The following is a 9845-nucleotide window of genomic DNA, read 5'->3' as shown; positions in this document are numbered from 1 at the left end:
ATGGATGTTTCCTGAAGGAAGACGGTTGTCACAGTCAGAGAAATCTGTAAATGGGGTGGAAAAATCTGATTATGTTCTTTGCAAAATGCTAGTCTCCGGAGATTCCATCGCTGATCTCTTCCCATAAGCTGTGAGCAGTGGAGACCATTCTCTTTTCAGTCGCCTTAAACCATTGACCCAAGTCCACCATTTCCATTCACGCACAATTCTTGGGGTGTCATACCATTTTCCTAAACTTGGGGTCCTCCAGATCTGTTAAAAGTGTTCAATTCCCACTGAAGACTTTAGGGCTAGAAATTCTGGTCCAAAAGGCTTGAGGGGGCACTAGGTTGAAGAAAACTGTTTGGAGTTGGCAAAATCCAAGCTTCCCGGTTGCGTTGTATCACAGCGGTGAGAATCTGGTGCTGAAACGGAGGATCTTTGTAAAGAAGGTCAACATTTGTGTGAGCAGGGAACGTCTAAGGAAGGGATCAACGTTCTCAACATCCAAGAGATCTACATTTAGAGTTCTTTTGGCATTAACATCTGGAGTGCACGCAGATCAATCGCTAAATGTAACTGACGATGACTAATCAATCTTAACAGTGCACAAACCCACCACCACCACAGCACACACAACGTCTGTGACTTTCTCTGGACAATTAACAATGGGGTCCTTAGTGCTCTCTGAGCTTGGTTGTTTTCTTGCAGACGTTTTATGGCCCAGCTAGGTCCCATCATCCGTGCTAGAAGGGAATGCAACCCACGTTACTCCCTTCTCCCTCCTGCATGCCCTAGGATGAAGAAGGGATGGGCCTGGGTCTTCCTCTAAATTCCCTCTCCCTTGTTCTACCTCTCCCCTACTCTGCCCAGCCGGACTTTGCCCTTCCCCAGTTTCTGCCACAGCCAACGATTCAGATTCCAACACGGGCATGACACACTTTTAGATGCTGCTTATGGTTAGCCTTTAGTGCTTAGAAACATTTTTCTTTTCCCTTCCCGATTCTCCTCTCCACAGGACTGTAGAGAACGGAACAACATAATTGTTAACGGGTGGTTTTAAACCATCAGTTCACAGAGATTCCTTGATTTCATTTTAATTCGAAGGGAGCATTGAAAAGACCTGTTGTTTTTATTAGTTTCCCTAGTTTAATGTGTTCCAATTTCATGGAACACTATGTGTGCACAGTGATGCACATGAAAGAATAATAATAATGTGTGGCTGAATATCACCTCTGCTTACACTTCCAAAGTCAAAAGTGCTTGCATCAGTACATTTTCACACACACACACACACACACACACAAGGTGCATACATAGCGGAGAAATGTCTATTCCTTGGTCATCCCTATTTGCAACGTGAATCCAGCTAAATTCCAAAAGACCCTTTTTCCCCCCCTAAATTGTAGGTCCGGGTTCACTTGACTTTCAACTAGCGTAGAGGGGATGAAAGATAGGATATCCTTGCTTTACCTTTTCTTTTAAAAATATCCTTTTCCTATGGTTTGTGACAGACTTTGTTGGGTGAAATATTAAATGTTGTTACAGCTATATTACCGAGGGCAAGTGTGATGCTCAGCAGTATAGGTAGTGTAAAAATTGAATAAATGCTCGTTTCTGCTTAAGTTGTAAAGGATTTCTCTCACATATATACCATCCATCCATCCATTAATTATTTTTTTCCCTCCAAGCATTTATACATTGCTTGATGGAAATAAAACCAGCTACAATTGTTGTGAAGGATTTTTCTCACACATGCACACCCCATCCATCCATCCATCCATTAATTCTCTTTTTTTACAAGCAGTTATACATTGCTTGATGGAAATAAAACCAGCTACAATTGTAAAGGATTTTTCTCACATGCATACACCATCCATCCATCCATCCATCCATCCATCCATCCATTAATTCTCTTTTTTTTTACAAGCATCTATACATTGCTTAATGGAAATAATATTGGTTACACTGTTTTTACGTAGCTTACCCTTCAATCTGTTGGACCCATGGAAATCAATAAAAACATGAGTGAAAAATCTCTCACCTTGACCATTTTTACATGCAAAACAGGTAAAAAAAAAACCCAACCCTATTTCCATATGCAGCTGCTATTTTTAGGTGTAGAGGTATGATGTTCATACCTAATGCCTATTTGCAGGAAAACGAAATTGGTGAAAATTACTTTCCATTAGAAGGGAAATTGCTGTGGGCTGTAACTCAAGGTTTTCTGCTTATTACAAGGGGCTCTATAAAGTGCGGTGATTTCATATCAAGATGTCTTCGGGTGCCAACGGTATGCCAAGTCTTTTACTGAGGAGAGCCAGGAAGGAGGGCAAAAACAATGGACTTGAAATAACAAATTCACAGCAGAAACTTTGATGCTGCGTGTACAACACTTCTGACTAGCACACGAAACTTTGCTTTGCCAAGCTAATTTCTTGCTTTCTGTACAAAACCACAGGTATTATCTTTCTTTGCCTGATCCTAGAGATAAGGAGCTTTCTGTACTGGTCGGTCTCTATCTATCTAACTAACTATCTATCTATCTATCTATCTATCTATCTATCTATCTATCTATCTATCTATCTCATCTACCCCATGTATCCTCTATCTATCTCTCATCTCTCTATCTCATCTCTATCATCTACCCCATGTATCCTCTATCTATCTATCTCTCTATCTCATCTCATCTCTATCATCCATCTACCCCTATGTATCATCTAGCTATCTCTATCTCATTTCTATTATCTATCTACATCTATCCATCCATCCATCATCCATCCATCCACCTATCTATATCATCTCTATCATCTGTTTACCTCTATGTATCATCTATCTTTCTTCTATCTATCTCATCTATCATCTACCTCTATATCTATCTCATCTCTATCATCTACCTCTATGTATCATCTATCTATCTCATCTCTATCTACATCTATCTATCTCATATCTATCTATCTCATCTATCTACCTCTGTATCATCTATCTTTCATCTAACTCATCTCTATCATCTACATCTATCCATCCATCCATCCATCCATCCATCCATCCATCCATCTATATCATCTCTATCATCTATCTCTATGTATCATCTATCTTTCTTCTATCTATCTATCTATCTATCTATCTATCTATCTATCTATCTATCTATCCCTAATCATCTATCTACCTCTATTTATCATCTATTTATCTAGCTTTCATCTAAAATTTATTGATCACCCATCTTACCACAAAGTAACTAGATAAGGAGCCCAGTACCTGTTGGACACTTAAAACATTTAGACCTCCACTTACAACCCAAAGCACTGAAAAAAAGTGGTTGTCTTGAATGCCATTGGGCCCACAAGAGATCTTGTCCAAGCCACCTTGAATTCTATAACTAACTTAACAACTGCACTGATTCGCTTAACAACTGTGGCAAGGAAACGTGTAAAATGGGGCAAAACTTATCAAAACGTCTCAGTTAGCAACAGAAATGTTGGGCTCCATTGTCATCGTAGGTCAAGGACTTCCTGTAACAAATCTGTAGAATAGGCAGTGGAATTGAACACTGAAACGTTGAAGACTACCTGTATTTTAATTACAAACTTTTGGCCAACTCCCTGTTACAATCCGACTTCCATCTGCAAAGGGGGAGAACTTGGACTGGCTCCAGCTGGCCAATGTGGTTTTTTTTTTTTTTAAATGCAAGATTAATGCTGATTTTGATGCCTCTCCTAATCAGGAAGTGGCAGTGACCTATGTGGTCACACAGCACTTCGCCTTCATTTGTTTATGTAGAACAACATAACTCCTGCTGAGCAGAGTTAGGAAATAAACCACCCACAGAGACACTCTAATTATCACCAAAGGAAACAAGCTTTTGATCTGCAGAAGGTGGCATTTCTCTCTTCCCAAAATGACTGAATACAGGTAGTCCTCGACTTGCAACAGTTCATTTAGTGACCGTTCAAAAGCCACGGGTGTTCTCTTTCTCTCTGGCCTGGAGGTGGCGCTCTCGCCTCTCACAATCAGGAGGCTGTGAGTTTGATCCTCGGGAGAGGCAGATGTTTCTCTCTCTGCCGAATAAAACTCCTCATTGGCAACAGGAAGGGCATCCGGCCAGTAAACACTCTGCTAGCTCCGTTCAGTTGCCCAGGCTCCACCCTGCAAGGGATTATGGGGTTGCTAAATAATGACGATGGTGGTTGTGGTGGTGGTGGTGATGATGATGATTCAGTGACTGTTCAAAGTTACAACGGCACTGAAAAAAGCGACTTATGGCCATTTTGCACAGTTATGACCTTTCCAGCATCCCTGTGCTCGTGCGATCAAAATTCAGATTGAGCTGGTTCGTATTTGTGATGGTTGCTGTGTCCCTGGATCATGTGATTCCCTTTTGCAACCTTCTGACGAGCGAAGTTGATGGGGAAGCCAGATTCGCTTAACAACCGGGTGACTAACTTATCAGCCACAGTGATTCACTTAACAACTGAGGCGAGAAAGGTTGTAAAATGGGGCAAAATTCACTTATCCCATGTTTCACTTAACAACAATCGTTTGGGACTCAATTGTGCTTGTATGTCGAGGACTACCCATACAGTTCTTAAAGCAAAGGGGGTCCAACTTTGGCAACTTTTAAGGTCTTCTAGTCCAACCCCCTGCTCAAAGCAGGAGACCCTATACCATTTCGGACATTATTTGTTGTGAAGACGGATGGTCGGCATGGCAGCTGGCGCTGGGCAGGAAAAGCTGCCCAAAACATTGATCTGGAATCACACAAGACCAATTGGATACCCCTGAATCAGACCAGATCATTTAGATCCAGCTGAATGTCTTGTCAAAATTGCTTCCCCAACCCCTTCTGAAAACCAATTCCCGAATATTCAGCCGGTTCGGACTGGTTCTGGTGAACTGTTCTGACCCAACCAGGTTCCCAAAGAGTAAACACAGACAAAGGCAGCAGCCCCCATCTTTTAAGGTTTAATAACAAATTCTGTTCTGAAGGATGCTTTCCCCTAATTAGCTCCAACAAGAAAGAGCCTCGCCAAGGTGTTTGTCAAAGCTGCCAAAAACTCAGAGATAAGAACTAATTTACAAGATTCTCCAAACACGAACTAAGATGTCCACCAGTTGAGCTTCAGAGCTTCTTTGCTGTCTGCAAAGAACACTTTTCCAAACCTGGCTTTTATCCTCTTGAGGGAGGGGCCATTACCTTGCAGCCTTACTCCCGAGTCGCCTGTGCTGCTGTAATTGTTCTTTCCTCCGAGTAATTCTTCGTGCATGTGCACTTGGCACAGGCTCCTCGGGAACCTCCTCGTCACTGCTGCCAGCCCCCACAATCTCTGAAGGCAGCAGTCCACTCCCTGATGGTCCTGGCCCCTCATCAGAGCGCTCGCTCTCCTCAGCCGTCTGCACCTGCTGCCTTCTAACCACAACAAGAACCGGTAGCAAAAAATTTAGATAGTTTGGAGAACCGGCCAATCCCGCCTCTGACTGGCCCCGCCAACCCCATCTATTCTCTGCCCCCCATTGAGTCCCAGATGATCGGCTGGGTCTTCTTTGGTTGCCCTGCACAGGAGAACAGAGCTGGAAAGCAGGTTAGTGGGGTGGGGGAGGGAATGGGAATTTTGCAGTATATCCTCCTCTGCCACGTCCACCAAGCCACACCATGCCCACCAAGCCACGCCCACAGAACCGGTAGTAAAATAAATTGAATCCCCCCCCCCATTGCCTGAAACCTTGGAAGCTTGCCCAAGTCCAGCAGCCCACCTGACCTTGGAACTTTGCTGCAGGACACCTGAAGTGGGCTTTGGAGAACCCTGATGTTCCAGACAATTTGGGGAGGGGGGAGTGGCTTTTCATTTGTGTCCCCTCCCCTCCCATGATCAGCTGCCAAAGTCCTTCAAAACACTTTGCTTCACAGCCCCTGTAGGGTGAATTAGTACAAAGAGACTTTTCTCCTGCCAAATTGCCCAACTGGGTCAGGACTTCACAAAAGAGACGGTTATTTCTTCTCATAAAGCCGCTGCCTTATTGTGCAAACCTCTTTTGTTGTGGTTTCTTTCTGTCGCAGGAACAGCCGGGCATCAAATTTTAATTCCTCCATTGAAAGTGCAGGAGGATAAGAACTAATTTACAAGATTCTCCAAAAACAAACTAAGATTTCCACCAGTTTATTTCCCTCCCCCCCTCCCCCCGACACATCCTGCAAAATAAAACGCATTTGTGGTGCGATCAAATGAACTCCTGCTTTTGTTACAGGTAGCAACAAAACAAAAGGAGCGAGAGAACGCCAAGGTAGAAGGTTACACGCTGAGAAGCCGTGAAATCGTGTAGTTTTTTTCCCTCCCTGCTATTTGATCTTGATGTCTATTGTGACCCTAGGAGGGCCTTTTCCCAGCCTTTTGAAGTACTTTAGAAGAGTCCAATATGACTTCCCTCGCAAATATATTTATTGTCAGGGCTCTGGGATCCACCCGCATTTAAATCATGAGCCTCTAGCCAGATCTTTTAGGGCTTAAAGATTTATTAGGCGTGAACCTGCCGGTCCTATCTGGGTGTAGCCAACTCTGAGGCACATCATTCATTGTCACCCTTGACCCTGGTTTTCCCCCACCCCGCTGGGTGTATCGTAATTCATATTCTCCAATGGGACACATCCATAGCCAAGAGTCATCAATCATGCTCTCCAGTTAGAATTTTGTGCGGCATCAACTTCAGTCACCTAGTTACTATCTTTGAAAACATTTATGGGATGCATTTATTGGGAGTTAACATGTCTGGCACTGCCTGGGTGTAGCCGACTGAGACACATCATTCATTGTCACCCTTGACCCTGGTTTCCCCCCCCACCCACCCCGGGTGTATCATGATTCATATTCTCCAAAGGGACACATCCATAGCCAAGAGTCCTCAATCATGCTCTCCAATTATAATATTGTGTGCCAGAAACTTCAGTCGCCTAGAAATTATCCATGAAAGCATTTAAGGAATGCAGTACTTTCCCACACTCCCTTTTTGCTGGCAACTTTTAAAAGACCAGAGAAATATTTTATGAGTTGACATTTATAAGGGGATAATTCCACGGTGTAGAAGATCCTTCTCCGTTCAGTCGATTGTGGGTTAGCATGAGTTTGTGGATTGAATTGATATTGCCACCTGTTCGCCCATGGTGACTCGAGGCGGCTTACAGAATGCAAAACCACATTTAAAACAATAAAAGCTAACCAAAAGTATCACATAAATTAATATAGTGCAATAGAACAAAATCACCCCCAACTCCCACCTGGAGCCTTGGCGACAGCAGATCACACGAGCCATTTGATGGGCTCCATCCCTCTCTGGGTTCCCCAGGACCGCTGGCAGAACCAGGTCTTCAGCGCCTTCTGGAAGAGTATTAGAGAGGGGGGCGTTCTAATCTCTGGGGGGATGATATTCCAGAGAGAGGGAGCCACCACGGAGAAGGCCCTTCTTCTTCTGAGTCCCACCAGGTGTATCTCCCTCGGGGATGGGACCCGTAACATTCCCTGCCTTCCCGCTCTGATGGGTCAAGTAGATGTGACCGGCAAGAGATGTTCCCTCAGATAACCTGTTATCCAAGTTAGATTGGGGACCCAATCTTTTGCAGGGGAAACTTTGTGTCCCTTAGAAGAAGAGGGAGTCAAGTTATTCTCCAAAGCACCTGAAGGCAGGACAAGAAGCAATGGATGGAAACTAATCAAGGAGAGAAACAACTTAGAACTAAGAGAAATTTCCTTTCAGTGAGGACAGTTAATCAGTGGAACAACTTGCCTCTAGAAGTTGTGGATGCTCCAACACTGAAGGTTTTTAAGTAGAGATCGGATAACCATCTGTCTGAAATGGTATGGGGTTTCCTGCCTGAGCAAGGGGTTGGACTAGAAGACCTCCAAGGTCCCTTCCAACTCTGTTATCTAGTTATTCGAAAATTACAGGGGAAGTTATCTGGGCCAGAGCAAAAATACCACCTACAGAATGTAAATTAATCATTAATCTATAGCCAGTGCATATATAAAGAAAATAATTATTCTTGGAGTCTTTAGTGGACAACCAGATAAATATGAGCCAGCTGTCTGCAGCAGAAGCCAAAAAAGCTAATGCAATTCTAAGTTGCATTAACAGAGGGATACAATCAAGATCAAGGGAGGTACTAATACCACTCTATAAAGCCTTAGTAAGACCACACCTAGAGTACGGAATCCAGTTTTGGTCACCACATTATAAAAAAGATGTTGAGACTCTAGAAAGAGTACAGAGAAGAGCAACCAGGATGATTAGGGGACTGGAGGCTAAAACATACAAAGGACGGTTGCAGGAAGTGGGCCTGGCTACTCTAGTGAAGAGATGGACCAGGGGAGACAGGATAGCGGTCTTCCAATATCTCAAGGGCTGCCACAGAGAGGAGGAAGGGGTCAAGCTACTCTCCAAGGCACCTGAAGGCCAGACAAGGAATAAGGGATGGAAACTGAACAAGGAGAGATTCAACCTGGAAACAAGGAAAAACTTTCTGACAGTGAGAACGATCAACCAATGGAACAGAAGTTGCCCTCGGAAGTTGTGGGAGCTTCATCCCTGGAGGCTTTCAAGAAGAGATTTGACTCCCATCTGTCAGAAATGGTGTAGGTCTCCCGCTTGGGCTGGGGGGGGGGTTGGACTAGATGACCTACAAGGTCCCTTCCAACTCTATTAATCTGTTATCTGTTAGTTAGCGACAAAAGGAAACCTGGCCGTCGAAGAACATGGTGCTGGACACCACCAAAGCTGACCCCAAACCACAGGGTAGAACAGTTCAAAGAAGTCCATGCAACGCTCGGAAGATGTGGAGACGCCTGGCCCATAAAATCACCCAAAGTCAGACACAACGGAATGGAAAGCATCACCATCATGTATTTAAATTCCCGGTGGAACTATCTGGCTTGTCTATTGTGACCCTTGGAATCTAGTTATTTATGACCCCACCTTGTTGACACTAGCTCAGTCTCTCCTTTGATCTGGGGCCGTAAATCTTCCGCTTAGCTTCGGATCACTCGACTTGGAAAGTTGCCTTGTCCATCTAACGTCTTATCTACAGAAATTGCTGCTTCCTTTCGCCTCTCGCTTTGCACGTTCAGGCTTGCAAGGATTCCTCCAATACTTACGATCAAATAGTGTTCGCATTCGCATCTTTGGTTTCCTGATCTGGCTGAAAATGGGAGACACCCCTGCAGGAGGTCCCAATTAGATATCCCAAAAGAAGATAACATCAAGATGCTTATCCAAACCACGTTCCCTTCTAGCACTGATGATGATACCTAGTTTGGTAAGGAAAAGTCTGCATGGAAACCACCAAGTTCAGAGAGCACCAAGGAATCTTATACTCACAATACTAGCCAGGATGCTTTGGTATCCTCTTGGCCTACTAACGCTAAAAGAAGCACTGAGAACCAACAATATCACGATAATGGATTTAGATGTGGAGTTCTTGGTGCTCCGAGCTTGATTGTTGATTTGCAGACATTTCATTACTCCAATGTCTGCAAACAAATAATAAAACTCAGACGGCCCCGAGAAGTCCGCAGTCCAACCCTTGAGCTACAGATATTCTTGTCTACTGGAATTTAGATACGTTAATTGAAAGGAATTGAGTAGTAATGCTATTCAACTTAGTTTCCCCACCCCGCCGTGCAATATTGCATGATAAAATTAAATAAACAGGACTGGAGGAGGTACCTATTTCTCCAGAAAGTGAATTCTTCTAGCACGGATTGGCAAGAGGCAGGGAAGAGATAATTCATTTTGCTATGTTAGTCTATTACATTTTCCTCTTTTGCTTTTCAAAAACATTATCCTAAAATCAATAGTGTTTGCATTATTCAGATGTCTCATTC

At 43.7% G+C, this 9845-nt stretch overlaps 1 protein-coding gene across 1 annotated transcript in view; it reads right to left on the bottom strand.

Moving 5' to 3' along the window:
• The window catches only part of SNX29 (sorting nexin 29), a 180314-nt gene that overhangs the window by 8913 nt on the left and 161556 nt on the right, over nt 1-9845 (bottom strand). The window lies entirely within an intron of this gene.

Source organism: Pseudonaja textilis, chromosome 14 (assembly GCF_049901715.1).
Source record: "Pseudonaja textilis isolate UNSWEBS1 chromosome 14, rPseTex1.2, whole genome shotgun sequence".
NCBI classification, from domain to species: Eukaryota; Metazoa; Chordata; class Lepidosauria; order Squamata; family Elapidae; genus Pseudonaja; species Pseudonaja textilis.
Note: the sequence above shows the minus strand (reverse complement) of the source record. Positions and strands in the feature narration are given on the sequence as shown.